Below are 26,819 nucleotides of genomic sequence, written 5' to 3' on the forward strand. Positions count from 1 at the left end.
CCGATATGTGTGATTTCTCACTACCAGCGATCGCCGCACTGGAATGCCGTGAGGCGGTGGGCCCGAACTTGAGTGCACCACGTGATGACAAGGGTAGAGGCCAGGGCCCGATGCCTCTCTTGTCAGGCCAGAAGCTGAGCACGTCCCGTAGCAGCCTGCTTCCCATCCCCACACCCAGCTTTTCGTTGTGGGCAGCAGCGGGTCTCTAGCGGCTAGGGTTGGCACGCAGGGTCACATTACCTGTATTCAGCACGGCGCCTGCCCCGGGCCCCGCCGGCTCTGCAGCGGTGTGGGGCAGGGCCACGGTATAGTTAGACTTTCCTGTGCGTGCCCTGGGTGTTTCATTCTGCAACGGTCTCTCCGGTCCGGTTGCGAGATCCGATATCGGGTGTTTTGAGGAGTGAGGCATGCTGGGGGGACATGACACGGGGCAGGGTGGCTCTGGGCCCAGCTGGGCGCTCAGATTAGCGTGGATCTCCTTTATGTAGGGGGGCACTCAATACATGACCCCGCTTTTGGCCTTGATCGAGGGCCACATCGATAAATAGGCTGCGGGATTGGGATTTACCGCTCCTCATCTTGTTTTCAGCACGCAATAGGCACTCAAACATGGAACCCTACATTGAGGGACTGCCCCCAAATGGATGTCTCCAGTGGCCTCCGATTGCAACCCGAGAACACGGAGGGAGACTCCGGCTGATTGTGCACCCTTCTCACTGATTGTGCTTGCTTTTCAGGCCTACACACTCACCCTTCTTGCTGGGCCCTACCCTCTCGCCTTCGTATACTCTACCTTTATGTTGCGATAATTCTATTCCCGATACAGCATGATATGCCAGGTCTTGTGGGGAGGCTAGGCACATATTCGAGCCTTCTGTGAAAGGGGGTAATGGAGGTGCTACTGTGTTCGGCAGCGGCCTCGGCATTTACTGTTTACCCCCATGGGCTTGTCAGGAGCTTAATTTAAAGTGATTTAACATGGCGCGAGCATTACCCTTGGGTGTCAGAGCGCTGAACATAAGAACCAGTTGCTTTGGGACTCTGGATCACATGAGTTAGATAAAAAGTACAAACAGCATAAGCCGCTTTCAAACTAGTTGCAAGAGGAAGCGCTTGAATATAAACATTTTACTCCGTAGTTATATGGGCACAATTGTTCAAGGTACTAGCCTTATTGCTGACGTCTTGTAGGTACTACTTGACAGGTGTCATATATATGGATGCAGTTACAGAAACAGCATTATTCAAGTTTCTCTAATCACCATACTAGGCCAGTCCTGAGGTGGTTGAAAACGTGCCTCGCGCAGGAGCCTATTTATACAGGGCGATACAGAGTCTGCAAGGTACAGAAGGGTACTATACTACAGCAGCACAACAAGGTTGCTAAGCCAAGGATACCCAGGGATGTCTTAGCGTGTCCCCTGGAAGAACTACGGCGCCCCGTTAGTCCTACGGGCGGTTGTGGGCCTGTTCAACCGGGTGCTGCCTGGAATGCTCCGCCCACCTTTGGGGGGCGTGAGCAAGGAGCGGACTGCCGGTCCACTGATGAGAGAGGTGGCCCCTCCCAATGATTGGTAATCACCGTTTGGGGACGGCCACGGTGCAATTTGGCTCATCAGGCGGGCAGGCGGCATAGGGGCGGGCCAGCCCTGGGATCGCCTGTAAGATAACCCACCATGTTGGCATATTGGTTATGCAAATAAACCTGCAGCAAATTTCTCCACTAAGAAGGTGTCGTATGGTTTATTAATGTATGTTGCTGTATGTGAACGGATGAATGTTGCCGATATTGGCACTATGTGTGGCGATGATCCTGCTACACGGTCGGACCCTCTTTGTGTGCTAATCTCTTTTTGTTTGGTGATCCCCACTTTTCATCTTTCTCTGGTGAGGACTGTTTTGTGTTTCTTATGAACCACTAACAACGGATGCTTCCGGAGACATCAGCAGGGTTGTTTTAGCAGTGTACGGATGCCTCATGAAGGAGGCGATGAACAGCTGACTTCTGACTGCAGCTTTACTGCAAGCATCCTGGAATTTTTTTCACTGTTGATTACCATTCCAGTTGATCAAGGTGCCGTCTTGGGTGTTCTACGTTTTCACGTATGGTCCAGGCGGCATCATGTTGTCTGCTAGTACTGACATATCTTTGAGTGGCCATCTTGGAATCACTTGTATCACCTTGTGCACAGTCTAGCTGATGTACCTTCATGGTGTTGCCCATATCTTTAGGCGTGCAAGTGTGCTGTCTCCCACTATAGCCACGCATCTTGGGCACTTAGTCTAGCCCAGTGAGTGTCTTGTTTACCGGACTATGGGGATGGGCACACCTGACAGTGTACTCCTATACATTACGTTCTTCTTGGATTCCAAGGTGATGTATAGCAGCAGTGTTCTTATGCACGTTTTCTCATGTGTGGTTCAGGTGTACGAAGTGGTTGCGCGCTAACGGTGATGTGCACACCATTTGACTATCAGCTGTGTTCGGATGAACTTTTCTCATCTATGGTTCAAGTTTACCAGGTTTTGTGTGCTAACAGTGATTTACACAGCATGTGGAAGTTGTTATTGACTTCAAGAAGCAGAGCATGCACAGCGTGTTGCAATATTAATTTTATACTAGATTATTTGTTGTTGAACATCTTTTTCTCTCCTTTTACATATTGTGACTCATATTTTATGTCCACACATGATATATAGGCTCTACAGACTAATTGGAGCACCTAGTAGTATATTAAAGTTTGGTTTAAATTTAAGTTTTATATGTAAACAAATCGATTACCAGTACTACATACATGCCAATAAACCAAGGTCATTAAATAAGGTCACCAACATCTGTGGGGGACGGGAGGCTCCAAATACATCCCCCTATTGTCAGCCCACCGCTTCCAAATTGTGTAATATTTACGGGGTCATCCCCTTGCCTCGATGACCGGGAGCACCAGGCCCATACAAAAATCTAAGTCTTTCTTCCACGGCCCAAGAAACGGCAGGGATTCATCTTTCCAGGCCCGGGCAATACCCCTCTTGGCCAGTGTTAGACCCAGAAAAAGAAGATGTCCCTTGTACCTATTTCCACCTATATCCTCCGTAATGTGTAACATGGGCAGTCTCGGTGAGGGAGTAACAATCCATCCCAAAACCTCCGATAGGCACCTGAACACTCCCTTCCAAAATGTAATAATACTGGGCAGGCCCATACAGTATGTAAAAAAGTACCTTCCAAAGATTTGCAGCGCAAGCAGTGCGGGGATGCGATGAGATCAGCACGCCATAGCATGTGCCTGGTGTAGTAGGCTCTGTGTGGATATTTAAACTAGATGAAACGTAGGCAAGCCGCGATTGCTGCGCCACATAGGGATTCCAGAGCCTCTACCCAATCGTCCTCCTCCAGGGGGTCTAGATCCCGCTGCCACGCCTCCCTAGTTTTATGAAGTGTAGTTGGAGTGTTATTAATAAGTGTTTGATAGATTTTAGTAATTTTATGGTCCCCCAAGGCTCCCATGAACACATTCGCCTCGATGGGATTAAAATGAGGAATCTCAGTTAGATGTGATATGTAAGGGATGAAGGCATGACAGAACTGGAGCTATCGCTAGAATTGTGTGCGGGGGCATAACGTATTCAGCTTGGAGATCCATAAAAGACTTGAGAATACATCCATGCACAACTGCCCCCACCGTATCTATCCCAATGGCATCCCAGCACCTGAAGCCGGGCAGATGTGTCAGCTGCAGGAGCAGATCCATTTTTAAACATTTGCCAGAATTATCACATGAGGAGTATGATAATGTAGAAGAATACCTTGAAGCTGTACAAAAACATATTTGACAAACAGCCTAGTCTTATGATACTAAGACACAAGTTTTTCAAGAGGAAACAGAATGAAAGAGAGGATGTTGATGCATATATTTTTAAGTAGACTGGTATCTGATTGCCATTTTGTAGATTTCGCAGACCAACTTATCAGAGACCAGTTTGTGTGTCACTGCTGAGACAAATAGATTAGGCAGAAGTTGTTGACTATGGGTAACCCTTCATTAGAAGAAACCATCATAGTTGCTAAAAGCATTGAGATCTCACAAGTTTCTTTAAAACAGCTTGATGACAAGGCAGTTAATGCAATTGATGCAGGGAAATCCTGTGCGAAATCTGTGCCTAACGGTAATACTGGGTTGTCTAAGCCTGCCAAAGGAGAGAACTCAGTTCCGAGCAATATCAATATATGGTTCAGTTGTAGTAATGCTCCACATACTAAGTGGGGAAAATATCCACCGGCCAATGTAACATCTAAATATTGCAAAAAAGTTGGACATTTTGCTAAAGTGGGCTTGAAAAGGAAAACGTACAAAATCTCTGTGGCGTGTATGGTTGAGCCTCAGGATGAATCAGATACTGAGGTGATATCTGCTGTTGGGGGAAGAGCAGGTTGGTGCCCAGGAGTGTGATGGCACCACTATAAACAACAAACCTTTTGTGGATGATCCTTCAAGTTGTATTGATCCGATAGCTGAAGTATGCATTGGAGATAAGGTCCTTAAACTCTTGGTGAATTCTGGTGATAGGATCACCATGATAACACAAAGTCTTTTTGCAGAGGCATGCGGAGAAAGACCTTTGTTGCCTTCAGACCATTCCACATTCATACAAGGGTTGTAGAATTGAACTTCTGGGTTTTATAGAGGAAGTAATGGAGTTAAAGGAGGGAAAGATCAGAAGAAAGATTTATGTGGCTGTCAAGGGCCTTAACATCCAGGGATGGTTCCATCAAGGGCTGTTCGGGATGATAATAAGGCCAGGGGCAAAACACCACATTTTGGTGGTTGACTGTGGTGATGTGGGTCAAAAGTGGAAGAAAAAGTTCCCCTCTGTGTTTATTGATGATTTAGAAAAAGGTTGAAGATTCAAACATAAGATTTAAATAAAGGAAGGTGCAGTCCTGATCAAGCATAAACTGAGACGGGTACCTTTTATGCTGAGGGGTGACCTTCAGAAAGAACTCAAGAGTTTGTGGCACAGAGGCACCATGAAGCCAACTGAATCCTCCTTGTGGCTTTCTCCGTTAGTGGTGTTCTTAAGAGGTGTAGACAGTTGCAGGTGTGCGTTAACCTAAGATCATTGAATAAGGAAATATGGGTTAACTCGCATCCATTACTAAAGATTAATAATTTATTTGCATGTATCAAGGGAGCAAAAATGTTCTCTAAACTTGACTTAGCCACTGCCTACAATCATGTAGCATTCTCAACCCTGGCTGTGTTTATTTCGCCTCTTGGCACGTTGCATGCTGTTTAGTTTGGCCTCTGTGGGCTCAGTGTTTCAAAGGGTAATGTACACCTTACTCAAAGAAGTTGAAGGTGTCCTAGTGCTTCAGGGTGATGTATTAGCTTTTGCTGAAGATGCTAAAGCTCATGATCGTATTTTCCAAAGAGTGTTAGAAATCTTTCAAAAGAAGGGTGTTATCCCGAAGACGGAGAAGTGTAAATTTATGTGTGGTGAAGTTGAATATTTAGGACACATGATTTTGGAGGAAGGTTTTAAACCTAGGCCTGGTTTGGTGGATGTTATTGTTAGTGCTCCACTTCCTACAGATAAAACCGGTGTGAATCACTGTTAGGTTGTGTGAATATTACTCTTATTACATCCCTGATTTTGCAACCAGAGTACGTCCTATCAGCAATTTGCTAAAAAGGGTGTAAAATTATGTGGTGTGATGAATGTCCTTAGCTTTTGAACAAATCAAGTCTTTATTGAGTCAGAGCAGGGCTCTTAAGCCTTTTGATCCAGGTTTCCCCTGTTGTGTCACAACTGATGCCAGCCTCGTTGTGTTGGGGGCAACTTTGACACAAAGAATTGGGGAGAATGAAAATACTGCATCTTTTGCATCCAGAGTGTTGAGGGAGGCAGAACTCCAACATTCTGTAACTGAGAAGGAACTGTTGGCGAATGTGGGCCATCGAGAAATGTTGACAGTATGCGTGGGGAAGGCGTTTCATGCTACAATCTGATCATAAGCCCTTAGTTAGTATTCCTGGGAGTGGGTAAACAAATGTATACCAAGGAATTTGAGAATGTTCACTAAACTATTTCAATATAATTTTGATGCAGTTCACATTTCGGGAGGTAGGAATGGTAGAGCTGATTTCCTTTCTCGTTTTCCACACAAGGAGGATGAGGACAATGAAATGAAACTTACAGATCTCATTGATGAAGATTGTGAGGATTGCATTGTGGCATTTTTGGAAATACCTGAATTGAGAATGTGTTCAGAAGATTAGTGGATGGCTGCCACGAGGAGCGATCAGATTTTACAACAAGTGGTTGAACTAGTTAAAAAGGGTTGGCCCAGGGAAAATAGTTTATCTCCTTTGTTACAACCACACTGTAAGGTTGGATGTGAAATTTCTATTGAGGATGGTATGCTTTTATGGTCTGACAAGCTTATTCCACCCCACACAATTAAGAATAATATAATCAAAAAGGCCCATGACGGTCATCTAGATTCGTCTCTCACTAAATGTCGCATTCTGGAGTCATTTTTTGGGCTTAGTGTGGACACTGAAGTTGATGAGGTGGTTGAAAACTGTTGTGTGTGTAAGTTGCTGGCAAAAGCCTGAGGGTGATGACACCACCCCTAATGCCTATTGAGTATCCCACTGGGCCATGGGTCAAGCTAGGCATTGATATCATGGGTCCTTATGATTTGATTTTCTACCTGGTGGGACCAAATATTTTTAGTAATGCTGGACTATGCATCAAAATGGATTCAAAATAAAATGGCAAGGGAGCCAAGTGCCAATATTATTGTGGAAGTTCTTAAGAAAAAACCTTTATGAGGTAGGGATTGCCTTAGGTTGTTGTTTCGGACAATGGGGCTCAGTTTGTGTGCAATGAATTGAAGGTGTTTCTTGAGACGTGTGGTATAAAACATTTGAGAGGTTATTTGTACCACCCACAGACCAATGGTTTTGTGGAGCGAATGAACTGTGTGGTGAAAGTATCAGATGGGCCAAAAGCAGGAACCATGATGTTGGGAAATCTGTGAGTAGCATGATATGGTTTTATAGAACAACGCCACACTTATCCACTAAGTTATCCCCTTTGGAGTTATTGAGTGGAAGGAAGGCTAACACCAGTTTCAGACCTGCATGAATGAAAAATTGCTCAAATATGACTGATATGCAAAAATGTATTTCATTGGTGAAGGAGAATTTGTCTCAAACCCATGACAAAGAAATAGCTTGGTATGATGAAAAGAAAAGTGTCACACTGGTCCCTCTTGAGATTGGTGAACTGGTAAGCAAAAGTTCTTCTGTACAATTGGATGAACTTGTTAGAGTAGAAAAGTTGGGAGGAAATGCTGTTCGAGTTGCAGAGGGGCATTGGTGGTATTTAGCAAAAGTGGCTAAAGTAAGAAGGTACCCATGTACTGATTGCTTTAAGGTTAAGGATTGTGAACAAATCAAGCAGTACCTGAATAAGGGATGTGATAGCTCTGGGATGCCCAAGGATGAGAGATTAGAAGAAGTTGTCCAAAAGCCATAGTTTCTCTGAGTAGGTTTTGCACCTAATTCTTAGGATTATTATGGTTACTTGGGAGTTTTCTTGACTATTGTATTACTCACTGTTTATTTTTGTTAGATTTTTTTGTTTGGTTTTGTCTTTCATTATTGGGGGAAGAAAGGAAGGTGTGTAGCACTCTATGTAAATACTTATGAATTGTACTGTTAACATTCTGTGTAATGAAAATACGTGTGGAACTGCACAGTGAACATTATGTACAAGGATTCCTTTCCACGGTATGAATATTATCTTGAAATGTTTAACTTTGAAATGAGACCGTTGTTCGAGTCAGTGTGAGACTGATGGAGGAACTCCTGGGTGAGTTCCTTGACAACTGTATAGAAGTTGTAAATAAATCTTACACAAGTATGTCTTGCCTCTGGCTTATTACTACATGTGGCATACCAAAACTATGGAAACAATTAGATTGTTTTATTATTTAGCAATTGTAGAAAAAGAAAATCTGATCTACACTGAGTAAAATTATTAATTATTAATTTTATGTACAGTGATAAGAAATCTAGTTCTAGGCAACGCGTAAAATTCACAACAAAACACAAAAATGAAATGCATGGCATTTTGTGAGGGGGATGTGTCACACGGACAGATGTTTAAATTGACAGTGGCGATCTCCCCTTTGAAAATGCAAGAAAATGATGCACAACACATATTCTAAAATATGTTAAAAGGGATGGGTCTCAAGTATTTTGAACATTAATTAAATATGGTTCCATGGATTCCTGTGAAATTATGTAAACCAAAGGTTTTATAATAGGGTTCAAGGGTTTATCTGTTAGATTTTCTCATTTGGTAAAAAAACATTCTAAATCCATTTTTATTCTGATTTAGTACTATTCTTGGGACTAGCAAAAAGATTGGATTTATCAAGCTCTTGCTAAAGTGATTTTATATAACTTGTTCATTTAGAATTAAGATAGAAATCCTGAGCTAAGCAGTCCTTTATTAGCCATCTCTTTAAGTTTGCATAAGGATTACACCAGATAGGTAATCACAAGAAGAGCAGGGCAAGTTGACTTCTATCCTATAAGTAGGAAAAATGCAATGCTTAATGACAGAATAATGTGGAGTGATAGAGTGGGAGTTTTTGTGTATTTATAACATTTTGCAATATTAACAGTGTGTAAATTATGGATTTCCACTTGAATATTTAAGTATATAATGATATAGTGCTATTGCTTTTGAAACAATTTTGTTATAACCTGTTTTTCTTCCTCCTCAGTTAGGAGTCAACGCCAAAAGTGGATGTCTCACCCTGCACATTCAATGTTTACCATTTCTACTGTACACAGTCAAGTGAAGTCATGTTTATTTCTATTGACATTGTGCTTAAAGATGTTTGTCTAACATGGACTCAGAAAAGTTTCAACTGTTAAAGGTCTCTTAGCCCTGCTCGCTGTGTTGCATTAATACATTCAGAATAGTTCACTGTTGTTTTATAACTAGTCTGTTCTGCCATCTCCGGATGACATTAGCATAGAGGGGCTTTATCAATATTTATGTGGTAAGATAGTGCTTAGATTTTGAGGTAATATAGCAGGTAATAATTCTATGCTCTGATTAGCAAAATTTGATTTTGTTTGCTCACACCATGATGAATTTTCAATGTTAGTTATGTTGTGTGAGAAGATTTAGTGGGTGAACCAGAGACCCTTCTGATGCTACTAAGAGTGATGTCCACTATCTTAGTGAATGACACTTTTTCTTTCTAGGGTAGTGTCATTAATGGTTCAGTCAGCAGATGTAACATCTGCACAGGAGGTATTGGTGGCAATCAGGATCGTTGGTATAAGAGGGACGAAAGATTGCAGAACAGAAGATTAGTGACTCAGTTCGCCACAGATGGATGAGGAGCATGGGTCTTCAAGGTGAACTATTTAAGACATGAAAGATTATTCAATAGACTAGTGTAAGCGTCTGGGGATTCCACATAGATTAGTTCATGGCTTCCTTTGGATTTGCCTTTCCTGCAGCTGTTGATGAAATCTATTAAGTCTGGTTCACCTCTTTATCCTCCCCCTTCTAAACTTAGTCTCTTGGATGAGGCTGCCCTCACTGTGATCTTTAACTTTCTCAATACTTCTTTAGGTACAGGTTCAGTACCTCAGAGGTGGAAACATGCACTTGTCCTTCCACTATTAAAAAAGGAAGGTCCGGAGCCTCTCAGCTAGTCACATTTTCACTTTATTTCCCTTTTGCCTGTGTTCTCTAATATTTTGGAACGGCACGATAATACTGAACTTTCCTCTTTACTTACAACTCGTAATTTGCTGCACCCTTCACAGTCTGGTTTTAGACCTGGCCATAGTACTGAGTCTGCTCTTCTCTGAGTCACTGAGCATCTCAGGCAAAAACTTGACTCCATTGGTACTTCCACCCTCATTCTGCTGGATCTAAGTGAAGCTTTTGACACAGTGTCACATTCAGTTCTGATAGACCGGCTTGAAGACTCTGGCATTGTGAGTCTGGCTCTGAGGTTGTTGATCTCCTTTTTAAAAGACTGTACCTTCCAGGTCTTTTCAAATGAAGTAAGATCTAATACTCTATTTTTAACCTTTTTGTGCCTCATGGTTCAATTTTGAGCCCTTTCTTTTTAACATATATGTTCGCCCTTTGGCTGACATTGCTGAGAAGTTGAGACGGACTATCTTTCCTTATGCCGATGATACTCAGATTATCTTTTCACTTTCCACCGGCCAGCACCAAGATTTCTCCCTGTTTCAGCTTGAGTAATGTCTCCTCGTGTATGACCAGTAATGCCCTGAAGCTAAACCGCACTAAAACTGAGGTGCTTGTTCTGGTAGTAACCCTGAGCTTTGGGAAATCAAACATTGACCTGACACTCTGGGCCCTTTGCCTACCTCTGTTTCCAAAGTCAAAAACATGGGTTTCATTATTGATAAAAATATTTCCCTTAAACCTCAGGTGTCCAGGGTTACAGCATCCTGCTTTGCTGTTCTTAAATGAATCATACACATCCTCTGGCTAATTCCACCAGCAGCTCAGAATATGGTTTTGTAGGCTCTTGTGATTTCCAGGCTAGACTATTGCAATGTGCTGTATCTGGGTGCAGATAAAGCCTTAGTCCACCGGTTGCAGGTCATTCAGAATGCAGCTTGCACGTCTTTTTTTCCATCTGCCTTGATGCGCCTCCTCTGCTCCACCAACTCTATTGGCTTAAAGTCAATAAGCACATTGAGCCCTATGTTACATTTTCGGGTCAAATGTGACCTTGCTCCCTCTTATATTTATGTGCGGGCTCAACAGTCAAGATACTCCAGTCTCTCACTGAATTCAGTCCCCAGCTTTCGTTTTGTCCATATGAGGGGATGTCCATTTATTACCTGGGATCCAAGCTCTGGAATGCTCTCCCAATTGATCTTAGGCATTGTCATTCAGTGTTAGCTTTCCGCAAGCACTTAAAGATTCTGCTTTTCAGCGACCTGGCCTGACTTCTATTCCTGCCTGTCGCCTAACATCTGCATGGCCCTTGCTCCACTTGTCCAGCATCGGGAGACCCTGTTGGGTAGCTGTGCTCTTTTTAAATCTATAAATAAAATGGGCCAAAATAGAAACTTGAAGAGGTAATGGTTTTCAGGAGGTCCATGACCATTTGCTTTAATAGAGACATGTCTCTCTTGTATGTACTCAAAATAAAGTTACAGGAAATTGTCTACCTTTTTTCAGAAACAGGATAAGAAGAGTACGTCAGCGATTCTGTCAGCAAAGATCCTTTTTCCTTAGTCAGCTATGCTGGGCCCTTAACAGTGTTGTGGACCTCTGCCTCTACAACAAAAGATGTTTTACCAACAAAATGGAGACACCAGTTTGGTAACAATATCACTGCCTAGGATATCGCGATATGAGTTTACTTTCGTAGACACAATTTGATGACACTGAGAGGAAACAAAAACCTTTTTGTGTTTTAACAATTCACTCCTTAATAATGCCCATGGCCTAAACTAGAAAGGTAGCCAGGGAAGAGAAGCTAGGACACTTTCTACTACCTGAGCTCTCCACATGAATGGAAGATGCCTTTCATTTACCCATATTGTTATGATAGGAAGAAACAGTAGTCATGTACACATGATAAGGTGAAACCAAGAGGATTAGTCTGGACCAATCTCTTCCGTGCTCTGGTATGCATAGACAGGCCTGGTCTTGACCCCGTGTACAACCTGTGCTGCTGGTCCAGTGAATGTACCATATAATACTGAGGGCAATCAACCTCCTCCTCAGCCCCCTTCACTGGCAGCAATGAATCCTGGGAAGTTTAGACCCTTCCTCCTAAGCACAAACAAAACAGTCAGGCTCCACCAAAAAGAAAACAGATAGGTTATCAGGCTATGGGCACACATAGGGCTGTTTAACAATGATTATGATCTAAACCCTTCTGCCTATAGGCATTTCATAATTATTTACCCCCTACTGTTACCACAACTATAGATACTCAGCTTATTGACCTATTGGTATTTATTTATTTTATTTGAAATGTTTTATATAGCACTGGCTAGACCCGGAGGTATCAGAGTGCTTTACATGAGATAGGACATAGTTTCAGAACATTGTTACATAGTTACATCAGTTACAGTTACAGTTGTAGTTGACAGTATATGCTTAGGAGAACAACGTTAGCTTACACAATAATATAAGACATTAATGCGTAGCATATCCAAGACACACATCATATGGGGAATGGAAAGTAGTGGAGGAAAGGTACACATGGGAGGGGAAAGCAGACAGAATCAGGTAGATCTGAAGGGGGAAAGTATTCCAGGGGGAACAAAGCAGTCAAAGAGAGAGACAGATAAAACCGTGAAGAACCGTGAAAAGCAATGTCCGATGTCCGGCTGGGTAGGTGACGGCTCAGGGTGTGACCCAGAGCCAGACTCCGCTATAGCTGCATAGGACAGCTCCACCGAGCAGCAGCCAAGGGTACTCGGGCTCCGCGGTAAGTATAAAGAGTTATAGTTTCAGCCGGTGGGGCATCATCATAGTTTCATAGAAGGCATCAGTCCCGGTGTTACTGGGAGGCGCCATCCGCCTTGTACTCCATCTCGCCCCCAGGTCAGAGGACGTAGGGAGAGCTCACTGGCGAAGTCAAAGGAAAAAGGATCCCTAGCGACAGAAGTAGTGGAAACGTCTCGCTCAGAGGGGTGTTTTGTATGTGGAGGGACGGTGCGTAGCTGCATCCAATGACTACGATTCAGGTGCAGCTACAAGGCATTAAGGACACAGGAGTTTGGTCGGACGCTGGGTTAGCTTCATGGGCTCCCACTAACAATGCATCAAATGCTGTAGGAAGGACTGCCGTAGATCAAGGGTGGTCTCAACAGGTGGTCTCAACAGGTGTTGGTCGCCATCTTGACTGCAGATCACTCGGCTGCCTCAACAAACGCAGACCAAGGTGAGCAATTGAGAGTTGCAAGAGATCAAGGGGCCACTAATGAAGGAGCACTGTCAATTAGTGCTCCGTATTGCACACAGGTCAAATAATTGCAGCGGGGTGAGTGAAGACGAGGTACGGATGGGGAAATTGCGGGCACGATTTTAGCACCATTGGTACCCTTCAGTAAAGGCGGCTCTCTAAATGCATAAATAGTATTCTGTGTGGGTTATGCAAATAGGCTGAAAAATGAAACAACATGTGAGATGAATGAAAACCTATTGCTCAGATTTTCTCTGGCAAGTCTACACTAATATTCGGACACCAGAGAATGCATAAGATGTTTTCTTTCTTTTACTTCTCCTAGCTCTTCTTCATATTAGGTTCTAGTTAAGGTGACATCAAGATATGGACCAGTCCTTATGAAATCCCCTGACCTGTTTTAGGCTCATTTTTCAACAAGGTTTTTGCTTTCCATAATGCAAAGAAGAGGCCAACAATGATGGAATAATTCAACAAATGTCCTCCTGTACACTTTGAAGCTTTTTATTCCTATACTGAGGGATAACCCAGGGCTTGAAAAATCATTCAATTTTTACTAGACCTGCAGATCTAGTAAACTAAAAGATGTACTCGACCTAACTGAAATGCACTTGACCTTAGTTTCTGGGAGAAAATGTGATTTAAATGCATTTTCCTTGCTCATTCACTTTGTGAGCAATAAAGATGCCTTTAAATCTTGCTAATTTGTCACATTTCCTCTGCTTTCAGAGACAGAGGTCAAAAGTCAATTTGTCTTCCTACTCGCCAGAAAGGGCGAGTGTGAGAAGTTAGCCAGGCATACGATGTCCACAAGTTCTAGTGGGTACCTTGTACCAGTCTAATCAACCCTTATTGGTGGGGGTTGTAAAGTCAACCTTATAGAAAGCTATCCTAGTGGTAGCATGAACCAGCAGTCTTCAGGCTAAGACTTCAGTAGGCGAGTTAAGCAAGTTGTTTTACCATATATAATCCCTTGAATACCAAATGAAAGGACACCACACAAGGTATATATCTAATATATGTGTATTTAATCTAAACACACCCCCTCTGCACTCTTTATGAGGTCAGAGGTAAAAATACAATACAAGCCACACAGTTAATACACAATAAGTTGCACAGTATACGTTATGCCCTAGGGGCCTCACTAACCATATACTAAGAAAGTGGTATAAGTACCACGTGAGAGTTAGAAAGCAGGCCTGGGGCCTGTAGAATCGCTGGGGCTACACTAAGCAACCAAAGGTTATGAAGTTGGAGACCCATGGGAGCCGCGTGCAGTGTCTAAACACAGGCGTGGGTTCCCATTGACCTTCTATGGAGTTCGTAAAAGTTACAAAGTTACAGATTAAGGACACTTCTGGATGGACTAGGATGGAACCCTTTAAAACTAGGACACTTCGAGAGCAAAGACCCACGGGAGCACTGGAGTACTCGTGTTACCCCACCCAGGGAAGCCGGGTGCATAGGTGCCTTTTCGTGTCGGGTTTCGTCGTCGTTTTCTATGGAGAGCTGCAAAGAAGAGCTGCAGGCGACCAGAGGAAAAGTGTCCGGGTGCATCCAAGGGTGGATCGGAGATGTGAAGAACCTGAAAGCAGAGGGGACAGAGTCTGGGTCACTAGCCAGTGACCAGGAAGGTACCAGGAAGGAACCAGGTGATGTCGGGGGCTTGAAGGTGAAGAAGGTGAGTTTGTCTCTTCAGCCACGAGGTCCAGGAGGCATCCCCGATGATCAGGAGCTGGATTCGAGCTGTCCCACGATGGATCTAGATGACTGCAGGGTTGGTATCCGGATTGCACCCAACAAGTCTTGGCAACCGCAACCCACGCAGGATGTCGAGATTGGCTCTGTTGCAGACCAGCAAGGTCTGTGGCGCTTCTCCTTTTTAGGGAAGCTGGAGCAAGCCTGGAGCAACCAGGATCGCAAGTTAGATTCAATATGGCGTCTTCAGGGGGCTCACTATCCACAGGGCAAGGAGCCGGGAAGACACGTCAAGCACAAATGTAAAGGCGGGGCCCACGGGACACTCACGGAGTGTAGGGGCCTGAGCTTCGGTTCAAATGATGCTCGGGGCTGGGGCTTGTCGTACCCCAATGCACAACTTACTGAGGCTTCAGGAAAGGAGTGCAGGTAGCAAAATGCAGGATGCCCAAGATGTCAGGTCCACGTCTCTCGTGTCCACCACGGGTCTCAGCTTTGCTGTGGATGTGGGTTGGGGTCTGAGAAGTCTGGAAGACCAGTTCTTGAGTCGCAGAGTCTTCGGGTTCTGGCAGGAGCCTTGAAACTGCAGACCGGCAAAGTTGCTGTTGGTGCCTGTTTGCACAGGGTGGTCACTCCTTGACCACAAGGGAGATGTCTTCCAGTCAGAATTGAATGTCGAAGGTCCAAGATATGTCTTACAAAGATTCGTCCAGGATAATCTAAAGTCCCAGGGACACAGCTCCTATACTTATACTAAGGATGGGGGCTGGATTACCTGACTAGGTCCCTCCTATGGGTGGACCCGAGAAGGGGGTGGTTACTCCCCTTTCCCTTTGTCCAGTTTTGCGCCAGAGCTGGGGCTGGAGTGCCCCAGCAACTGGTTTGAACCGGGCTGTGCATGGAGCACCTTGTGTGCCCCAGGCAGTGTTTAGATGCATTCACTGAATGCAGCCCTCCCTGCCCGAATACACAAAAGCCCTGTCTGGGGAGGTGCTGGCACCTCCCTGTACAGGAAACCTATTGTCCAGGCCGCCCTTGCTGGAGTTCCCCCCAGCAACAGGAGGTGATGCTGAGGCTCTGTTTAACTTTAACCGGGTAAAGCAGTAACTTACATGTCCTTTCCCTCTAGAAGGGTGGAATGCTACCCCCGCCGCCAGAACTGGCGAGGGGGTAGTATTCCAAAGTGTTTGACACCTTACACAACATGTTTTGATAAAGCCAAACCAAAGTTAGCATTAACCGCGAGGATTATAATGCACTTAAGAGTATATGGTATGGGTACATCATAGAACAGCTATAAGGAGATGGTTATGAAAGCTGCAGAGGGGCTCAGCTCATGCTAGGTCACCGTCTCACATATAACCAAGCACTCTGCCTCCAGGATTGTCGAGGCCTACCATAAGAGTGTCCTATAGGTGTATGTGTGTCTATATGTAAAGGTAGATATAGGTATACTATATCTAAGTAAGGGGTGATTACACCACCTTACCCAGGCTGTGTGAACAGACATGTGGTGTCAGTTTGGAAGGCAAACCAGGGGTGGCACAATACATGATGCAGCCCATGGTTGGCCTAGGGTACACCTATGCCCTGGGTACCTATGGTACACTATACAGGGGCTCACAAGAGTGACCCAGTAACAAATCTGGTATGCACCTAAAGTGCATGGTATCAATTTAGAGAGAGAACAGCTGGGCTGTGGGTCTGATTAGCAGGCCCACAGCCAAACTAAAGTAAAAAAAACAGAGAATCACAGCAAAAAGTGGGGGTGACCATAGGAAGCAGACCCTACTCTCCTACACAACCCCCCCCCCCCCAAACGCAGGGACATTCAACTAACCTTAACCAGTTGAGTCTTCATGCTCTAAGTGGAAATATCTGGAGAGTCCATCTGAATGAAATGAAATGAAATGAAAGCAGATTTATATCGCGCAGACTCAGCCCATCGGGTATCAAGGCGCCTAACCAGAAAAATTATGTATTTTCATGTGCAAAGAGTTGAGAGGTTAGGGACTTAAGTTCCAGTGGAAGTGCATTCCACAGACGCGGGGCAACTGTGGAAAATGCTCTTCCTCCCCATCTGGACTTCTTAGTCCGAGGGATCACCAGCAGATTATGTTGTGATGAACGTAAACATCTGCTAGGGGTATAGCCAAAAAGAAGGGATCCCAGCCCATCAGATGTTCCAGCTTTCAGAGCCCTGTGCACAAGACAGATGATCTTAAAGGAGATACGATGCTCAATGGGAAGCCAGTGGAGGCTCTTTCTGGCTAGTGTCGCAGAGGAGGAGCGGGGAATGTCTAATACAAATCTTGCGGCCGCGTTTTGTACTGTTTGGAGGCGCTTGATCAGTTCCTTGTTAATCTCTGCATATAGTGAGTTGCAGTAATCCAATCCTGACCCGACCAGCGCAACTACTGTCTGTTTCCTAGCCTGGGGAGAAAGGTAGTGCACTATTCGTCGGAGAATTTTGATGATTCCACAGCAGGTAGCCACCGTTCTGTTGACCTGAAGGGTCATTGCCAATGAGGTGTCAAAAATAACCCCTAAGTTTCTGGCTGAATGAGAGGGGACAGGGCATGTTCCCAAGGAAGGCGGCCACCATTCATTTGACCATACATCCTGGTCCTTTCCAAATATCAGCACCTCGGTCTTTTCGCCATTCATCCTCAAGGAGTTGAGTATCATCCAGTCAGAGACTGATTGCATACAACTCCTGAAGCTGGACGCAGAGTTACTGGCCGGTTGGGCCAGTGACACCATAACCTGAGTGTCGTCTGCATATGACACTACTTCCATACCATGTGCTTTTACTAGTCTTGCTAGTGGGGCCACATAAATGTTGAATAGGGTAGGGCTTAAAGCCGACCCCTGTGGTACCCCACATTGCAATGATGTAGCAGGGGAGAGGTATTCTCCAAATTTGACCCTCTGTTCTCTACGATCTAAGAAGGAGGACAGAAGGCTCAAAGCGGGCCCCTCCACTCCTATCTCCCTCAAACGAGATGTTAGAATTGAGGGAGATAGGGTGTCAAATGCTGCGGTCAGATCGAGTAAAACCAGCAGCGTTGTCAGTCCCTGATCCACTTTCATTCTGATGTGATTAGTCACCATGGTAAGTGCAGACTCCGTGCTATGCAGCTTCCTAAACCCGTGCTGGGTCTGATCTAAGAACCCAGAGGAGTCGAGGAAAGCAGACAGGTGTGAATTCAGGTGGATCTCAAGCATTTTGGCGGGGGCTGGAAGTAAAGATATAGGTCGGAAATTTTTTAAGGTGGTGGGGTCTAAAGAGGGTTTCTTCAATAGTGGCTTGACAATCGCTTTCTTCCAGGCTGATGGATAAACCCCATACAGCAGGGCACTATTCATTACCTCCAGCAATGGAGGAAGTAGGGTGTCCCTACACTCCTTCATTATTCTAAGGGGACAGGTGTCCAGAGGAGAGGAGGATTTAATTCTATTTAGCAGAGCGTTGAGGATGTCAAGAGTGATCAACGGAAAATTAGACAAAGTCGTGGTGGAATCTTTATGCCAAGCTTCTGAATTGGTAAGAGCCTGAATAGTGTAATTCCCTAGAGATTGTTTCTGCGATTCCAACTGGGAAGCAATTTCATCGATTTTAGTGTGAAAAAAGGTTGAAATTTTGTCGCAGAACTCCTGTGATCCAGTAACTGGGTCTTGAACTTGCAATGAACAGAGGGAGTCCACTACTTTGAACAGCTCTTTTGATGAGGTAAGGTCGGAGAAGTATTGTTGCTTTGTCTTAATGACCATGGACTTATATTCCCCTAACAGTTGTTTGTGAAGCTCTCTGTCCACAGTGTCCCAAGATTTCCTCCATTTTCTCTCCTGTCTCCTGCACCCCTGTCTCATCAGCCTAAGAGGTTCGGTGAACCAGGGGGCAGAGGGCCTACGCCTCGCTGAATATCGGCGTGTGACTGGAGCTAGGGTGTCTATAGCCCCAGCGATGGAGTTAGCAAGATTTTGTGCTGCCTTCTCTGGGTCTGACGGCATGAGGACCGACCTGATAAGAGGGGCCAAAGAGTCATTGGTGATGTTTTTATAGTTCCTTTTGCCCTCTCCTTGAGTCTGACCCTTGATAGATGGCATTGGCATGGTCAGTCCCAGGTCTATGTTCCACCGTAAAGTCCATCCCCTGTAGGGAAATGGACCACCTAAGCAGTTTGGGATTTTCACCCTTCATCTGATTTAGCCACAAGAGGGACTTATGTTCTGTCTGAGTCTTGAAGTGAGTACCAAACAAGTATGGCCTCAGCTTCTTCAGGGCCCAACCCACAGCAAAGGCCTCCCTCTCAATAGCTGATCAACGTTTCTCTCTAGGGGTCAGCCTTCTGCTGATAAAAGCTACTGGCTGGTCTTGACCATCTTTATTCAGTTGTGAAAGCACAGCACCTACCCCCAACTCAGAAGCATCTGTTTGAACAATGAATTATTTGGAGTAGTCTGGACTTTGCAGAATAGGAGCAGTGCACATGGCCTGCTTCAGGTCATCAAATGCCTTTTGACAGCTTACTGTCCACTGAACTTTCTTTGGCATTTTCTTGGAAGTTAAGTCATTCAGGGGTGTCACTATGGAACCATACCCCCTGACAAATTTTCTGTAATACCCAGACAGGCCCAAGAAAGCTCTGACCTGAGTCTGGGTGGTTGGAGCAGTCCAGTCCATTATGGTCTGGATTTTGCTATGCAATGGTTGAACCTGGCCTCCACCTACAAGGTGGCCCAGGTATACAACCTGACTCTGCCCTATATGGCACTTGGTAGCCTTGATAGTTAGGCCTGCCTTTTGCAGGTCCTCCAAAACATTCTTTAGGTGGATCAGGTGATCTTCCCAAGTGGAGCTAAAGATAGCAATATCATCAAGATAAGCTGCACAGTAGTCATCCAGATCTGAGAGGACTTTGGCAGGTGCGTTCTTCAAACCAAAGGGCATCACCACAAATTGATAGTGCCCACCAGGGGTTGAAAATGCTGTCTGTGGCTTTGCATCATCAGCTAGTCTGATCTGTCAGTAGCCAGCTGTCAAGTCAAATGTACTCAAAAACTTGGCAGATGCCAATCTGTCAATGAGTTCATCTGCCCTTGGTATTGGATGGGCATCTGTCCTAGTGACATCATTGAGGCCTCTGTAATCCAAGCAAAACCTCATCTCTCTCTTACCCTCTTGGGTATGAGGTTTAGGCACCACCAATACTGGACTGACCCAAGGGCTCTCTGAGGGCTCAATGACTCCCAAATCCAACATCTTTTGGACCTCTGTCCTGATACAGTCCCTGACACGATCAGGTTGCCTGTAAATCTTACTTTTAACAGGCAGACTGTCCCCAGTGTCCACTTCATGAGTGCACCAGGTAGTCTGACTTGGAGTCAGAGAAAACATATGTCTGTAGGACTGTAGAACTTGTCTGCTGTCCTGTTGCTGTTGGTCAGTGAGGCTGCCTGCCAAGGCTGCACCATCAACTGAACCATCATCAGGGTTCTGAGAAAGCAGGTCTGGGAGAGGGTCACTCTCTTCCTCCTGTCCCTCATCTGTAGCCATGAGCAAGCCCATGTCTGCCCTGTCAACATATGGTTTCAATCTGTTGACATGAAGCACCCTGTGGGGGCTCCTGGGAGTTCCAAGGTCAACCAAGTAGGTGACTTCTCCCTTCTGCTCAACAATAGTGTGGGGTCCACTCCACTTGTCTTGGAGAGATGCTGGGGCTACAGGGTCCAACACCCACACTTTCTGTCCTGGCTGGTAAACAGTCAGCACAGCCTTTTGGTCATGCCAGGCCTTTTGCAATTCCTGACTAGCCTCAAGGTTTTTAGATGCCTTTTTCATGTACTCGGCCATCCTGCAGCAGAGACCAAGTACATAATCCACAATGTCCTGTTTGGGAGGTTTGAGAGGTAACTCCCATCCCTCCTTCACCAAACATAGGGGTCCTCTTACCGGATGCCCAAACAGAAGCTCAAAAGGGCTGTAGCCTGTTGTATATGAATTTAGGACCCTAGTGTAATTTTCCCGATTCATGCCCATATATAGGTATAAATCACCCTATCCTTATATAGGCATAGAAATCCTAACCATATTTAGACTTAGCCTATGCAGTCCAAATACGGCATGGCCACTTCCACTAGTTCTGAAAATCCACAACGATTTCTTGGAAAAACCCGCATTCAGCAGTCAGAGACTTCCACTTGCTTGAATATTGATTTATCCAAGAACTCATGTAGTTTTCAAAGAAATGAGTCTTTGATGACGTTATTATGTCCAACCTTACGTCAAACTAGGCACCTTCAAGGTATAAAGATGCCCACACTTGCCCAGGCAAACACACGTTTTTTTGGAGCAGTACGACTATCTACTTGTCCGACACATCTCGCTGCAGCAAGTGCCGAAGGAAGCTGACCCTACAGCAGACGCACTGAGAGAGACGCTGTCTTTTCTCTTGCCGAGAAATCCAGCTCCAGTGTTTCCAAGCTACCCTTGCAGGTTGTTGGGAAATCGAGACCTGAGGGAGATACCAGAACCCCTTCCTTCTAAAACCAAGGTACGGAGCTGATTAGATACTTCGAGAATTCTTGGATTAGATTCTTGGCAAAAGAATACTGAAACTAAGCTACACCTCACTTACTTCTTCCCTTGTACTAGACCTAGGTTAGCTACACCGGGGTAGGCGTATTTTAGAAGCACCAGTTGAGTACTTTTTATTTTTTATTAATGTATGTATTCTATGTATTTTATGGCTTAGAAACCATATCATGCTTTTACAGTATTATTTTATAATACTCTTCATACTGTATGCATTGTACTTTGCAACCAGTATTACGATTGTAGCAGTTCATTCCCTCTGCTTGAGAAAGAAGACTGTTCAATAAATACCTTTTATTGAAAACACCCATCTCTCTATTTCTCCGCACCTCTGGTGAAACGAAGCCTGCACGATTGACTGAGTAAAATAACTATCTATTGTTTCCGCGACTCTGAAGATACGTTTTATCTTGGGACAACAAAGGTGTCATGTTTATGTGGTTGTCAGAAACTAATCCCTTCTTGTTTATTCGAGAAAGTTTGTAGTGACCTCTGAGCTAGCTGGCACACACAATTAAGTCTAGTATATTCGGTAGAGACCTAGTCGACCTCAGTCCTACGTCTAATCTACAGGATATATTATTCCAATGCGCAGAGCCTATTGGGAATATAGGAACTACACTACATGTTGCCCAGCGTTTGGTAAGGCGATAGTTTAACGCTAGATACTAGAGTAACTCAGTCGTGCTTTTCACACAGACCCCTTTTTCCCATAAAATACTCCAATAGACATCTGGAGTGGGTTAAAGGATATAATATCCACCATAACTGAGTAGGACGAAAATCCTATGTATTAGTTTTTGGTTTGTTCAACGTTGAAGGATACAGTGTTCCAAAATATTGTGCACCTAATCTTTGTTTCCCTGAAACTTGCTCTGCAAACTTTCGGTCAACAAAATGTCAGAGAGTGACGACGAAAGGGAGAGAGCTGTAGTAGCAGCTCAGGCAGTTTTAGACGACACAAGTCTCCAACAGAATGACCCAGATGCTATACTCATCCCGGTAAATATAAGGAAAACAATCCCTATAAAACTTATAGAAAATGGAGTATCATCGAGAGGAGGTAAAGTAATATTTGTTATGAAGGCACATGAATATCGGCAGACAGAAGTATTCTATTCATGGATTCTGTTTCCTGCAGCAAATCCAGTAACACACAAGTTCCACTACTACAAAGTAGAGGAACCTCCAGTGGAATACGTTCCTTTCGAGGGCGTTGAAATTCCACTAACTTACCAAGAGCACCAGCTCTGGTTTAAAGGTGCCCTACAACATCAAAATCATATTACCAAGCTCGGTCCACTAGGTAGACCAAGAGCAACATGGCCGGTACTAGCCAGCTATACACCACTTCCTGACATTGAAAGAATGACAGGTCTTAGAACTGTTAGCTCAGCTAAAACAGCTAATAAAAATACACAGACAAATGGTTCAATATGTCATGCGGACTTTAACAGTCCAACCTACTATAAGGATTCCACAACACACCCCTCACCAGGGAAACACAAACAAAATTACACCACAGACTATACAGTCAGTCATCGGTAAGTTGCCCTCAAAAAGGGAACAAATTCCGTTCTGGTTAGCCCAGAAAATTACTCAAATAGAGGCAGTATTTCCTGATAGTACACCTCATGAGAAACACAGGATTCTGACACTCTGTTTATCAATGGGGATTGCACCACACGTAGAGGACTGCGACACTTGGGGTACAGTCTTTGCTTCAAGCAACACAAAAACACAACGTTCTAAGACAGATTCAAAATGAATACGGACCAGAACCTGCCTTACATCTTGGTATGAAGTTACTTAAAGATTTCAAACAGGTCTCGGCTATACTATTAGCTAACATCAAAGGTGAAGCAGCATCCGTGGCGGTCCGCCAAAAACTAAAAGAAACAGATATTACTGAGCAACCATATGAACTTGCCAGAATTATTGGAAAATCCTATGAAGAACTAGGTAGAGATAGTTTGGGTGGGAAACCAGTAAAACCCCAACTAACAGAAAATCCTGAAAAAGTTTTTATCAAAAATAATCTCACTACTCCTAAAAAGAAGTAGGAAAATGCTAAACAGACACTTCCTAAAGCGAAACGTTCTCAGTCCAGAGGACGGTCTCCTCAACAGGCCTCTGAAAAGAGGTATAATCTAGGAAATAGGGATAATTTGAGAAAACCTGATAGATATCAAGATATTGATACATGTTCCTCTCGTACCTTTCAGACTTCCTCGCAGAAATCCGAAAGAAGAGGACGATCAGAACAAAAGGAAGAACGCCTGAAGTCGGAAGACGAACAGCACGTTCCGAAAAATAAGAAGACACAATTCACTAAAAAGAAGGTAGCAAGTCTAAAGATCAGACATGCCGAGGATCTTGAGGACACAACTCAAGAACGGGGAGTGGGCCCAGACAATGCTAGGCAGAGCAGCAGAAGTCACCATAGCTCGCAAGATCTTGAAGGACAGTGGACTTGAAGTAATGCATTCAAGTTGAAACTGCCGACACCAGGGTTAGTGTAGCCCATAAGTTATATGAAGTAACACTCTGGATGGAGGAGGACATAACTAGGAAAATAAAAGCACTCTTTTATGAGAAGCTATCTAAGGGTTATGATATTCTTCTAGCTGAACAAGACTGGCCCCCTGAATTTGTCAGGAAGTGCCCACATGGCGAAGAGATAATTATGCCAGCCTTCTCTAATCACATTCCAATTCATAAAAAATACACCTATACGAGAAAATGGGCTGTAGCCCAGGCTCCAGCATTATACAAAAATCCTGTAGGATGGGATGAGGACTCTCCCCATCATAAAATCCAGTTAAAAAATCAACCTACTGCACAAAGGCAGTATCCAGTTAAGCAAGAAGCTAAAATACAAGTCAGGGAGATCTTAGATCAACTTGAATACCAAGGGGTGATTGAAACATGCACCTCATCTATGAACAATCCTTTGTTTCCTGTCTCCAAGCCAGACAATACATATCGTCTAGTGTTGGACTACAGACTCTTAAACTCTTGTTGCTAAACTTTTGCAGTACAAAATGCACACAGTGCAGCACTGATGAATAACATTGTGCGGAAAAAATATAAAACTACACTAGATATTTCTAACGGTTTCTTCTGTCAAAACATTGCACCAGAAAGTAGGTACTTGACCCCTTTCTCTATAATTATTATTATTATTTGGAATCTTGTATAGCGCGCGGTTACCCTTGGGCATCCCAGCGCTAGTTCATGACTCAGGGGTGAGGAGCTAAGAGAGCAGCATTAAGCGGGGAACAGATGGGTTTTGAGTAGCTTTCGGAACCGAGTAATACAAATTTCTGTTCGTAGATTCAAAGGCAACGCATTCCATAACTTGGCTGCGTTCACCGAGAATCTTCTACCCCCCATCCGGGATCTTTTCACTCTGGCCACTTGTAACAAAAATTTGTGGTCTGAGCGCAGGGCTCTGGTGGCCGTGTAAGGGAGCACTATATTACCCAGGATGGGAGGTCCCTTCCCTCGCAAAATTTTATGAACCGTGCAGAGAGATTTAAATGTTATCCTCTCCCGTACCGGGAGCCAATGCAGCGTTTTTAATGCCGGTGTTGCTGACTGTGTCCTTGGGATATTCATCAACAGCCTAGCTGCTGCGTTCTGCACTTGTTGAAGTTTGTTGAGCGTCGCTTCCGGGGCGCCCAAAAAGATCGCATTGCTGTAGTCCAACCTCGAGACAATCAGCCCCTGAATCAAGAGTTTCCTAGACACCAGCGGAATAAGGGGTAAAATCTTCCGGGCTGACCGGAGTAGACCAAAGCAAACTCCGGCAGTTTTTTTTGCGTGGGTCTTAAAGGACAAATCTTGTTCCAACCACACACCAAGACTTTTAATCTCCTTTTTGGGGCTTGGAGGATCGCTAAGACAACTCGGCCAGCTGCCTGGCAGCAAAAAAAGCCCCGCATGTCGCAGCAGCATCATCTCTGTTTTAGAGCCATTCAGTTTTAATGCTGAATTGCCCATCCATGTGTACACCTTGGACAGGCAGGAGTGCAGCAGGTCCGGTTGATTCAACAATTGGGAGAGGGCCACCACCAACTGGGTATCATCAGCATAGCTGATGATTTTAATACCCAGTGGTGCTACCACATCCTACAACGGTGCCATATAGACATTGAACAATGTGGGGCTCAGGGAGGAGCCCTGAGGCACACCACATTGAAGAGGGATAGGGGCTGAATGCGCACTACCTTCGCAGACTTGATAGGATCGCTGGTTTAAAAAAGACGCAAGCCACTTTAGGGCCATTCCAGTCAGGCCTACTTCTGACAGTCGCTGGAGCAACACCTGATGGTTTACGGTATCAAAAGCCGCACTGAGGTCCAGGAGGATCACTGCCACCGATCCTCCTGAATCCAAAATGCTCCTGGCTTCTTCCACGACTGCCAGAAGGGCGGTATCAGTGCCTTGGCCTGGTCTGAATCCCGTTTGGGAATCCCGCAGCAAGCCGTTGGATTCCAGGAACTGTGACAATCGCCTGCTCACCAGTCTCTCCGCAATTTTGCCGAATGGGGACACAGCAACAATTTTGCCGCCTCCCCCAGGGATTCAAGAATAGTCCAGGTTTATTTTCAGCCAGAGTAACAGAGTTACTACAAACGTATGATGATGAGGCACTATCTTATGTTGATGACATCTATCATACAGACGATGATTTGGACGTGCACTTGAAAAGAGTGAACACCATAATACTTGGGTTCGCTTCTGAAGGGTACAAATTCAATTTTAAGAAATCACGAATTGCCCACATCAACGTCCTATTCTTAGGATACGAGTTATCAAGTGAAGGCAAAAGCCTGGCAGCCAACTTTCTAGAGAAATGTGCGCTGCTTCAACCTCCAAAAATGCTGAAAAACTTACAGTCAATTCTAGGTTTCCTGAATTTTGGAAGAACATATGTTCTAAATTACGCAGAAAGGGTTAGGCCTCTCTACGAACTAATAAATCCTGATTTTAAATCCACTAATTGGACTCAAGAACACACAGAAATTTTGCGTTCAGTGCAAACAGACATGTTAGCAAAAACACAATTACAGACACGCGACAATGTACGCAACCTTGTGATTCGGATCATCCCAGGGAGATGCAGATTCACATACCTAACATTTAATGAAGGTGAAAAGGTACCAATAGCTTACAAATCACACTTGTACACACAAGCTGAAATGAAATTCACTTCTACAGAAAAGATTCTGACAGCGGTTCAAACTGCAGTAGCAAAAGAGAGAGCTCGAGCAGAGGGTAAACGCATAATGATCATTACACCTGTACCTGCTTTAGAGGAGGTGACAAAAGTGAGCATTCCAAATGCTAAAGCTTTACATCCGAGATGGATACAATGGGTTAACTCTCTTGCTGCAACAGACGTTGAATACGTTTTTGACCCCTACTTGAAAACACAAGAATTTCTACAATACGAACACGAATGTCCTCTGCTGACTGAAATTCTCCCTCTAGAACATTACGGATGTC

The 26,819-nt window shown here is 44.5% G+C and overlaps 1 protein-coding gene across 13 annotated transcripts in view; it reads right to left on the bottom strand.

The window, feature by feature from the left end:
* SPATA22 (spermatogenesis associated 22) overlaps positions 1-26,819 on the bottom strand; it is a 1,667,071-nt gene that overhangs the window by 1,475,272 nt on the left and 164,980 nt on the right. The window contains exon 2 of one of the 13 annotated variants that reach the window (XM_078679937.1): positions 11,259-11,367. The exons of the other annotated variants lie outside the window; for them this stretch is intronic. The gene's annotated coding sequence lies outside the window, so the exon portion shown is untranslated. The remainder of the gene's footprint in view (positions 1-11,258; positions 11,368-26,819) is intronic. 13 annotated transcript variants of the gene reach the window in all.

The sequence above is a fragment of the Lissotriton helveticus genome, chromosome 3_1, assembly GCF_964261635.1.
Source record: "Lissotriton helveticus chromosome 3_1, aLisHel1.1, whole genome shotgun sequence".
Taxonomy (NCBI): Eukaryota; Metazoa; Chordata; class Amphibia; order Caudata; family Salamandridae; genus Lissotriton; species Lissotriton helveticus.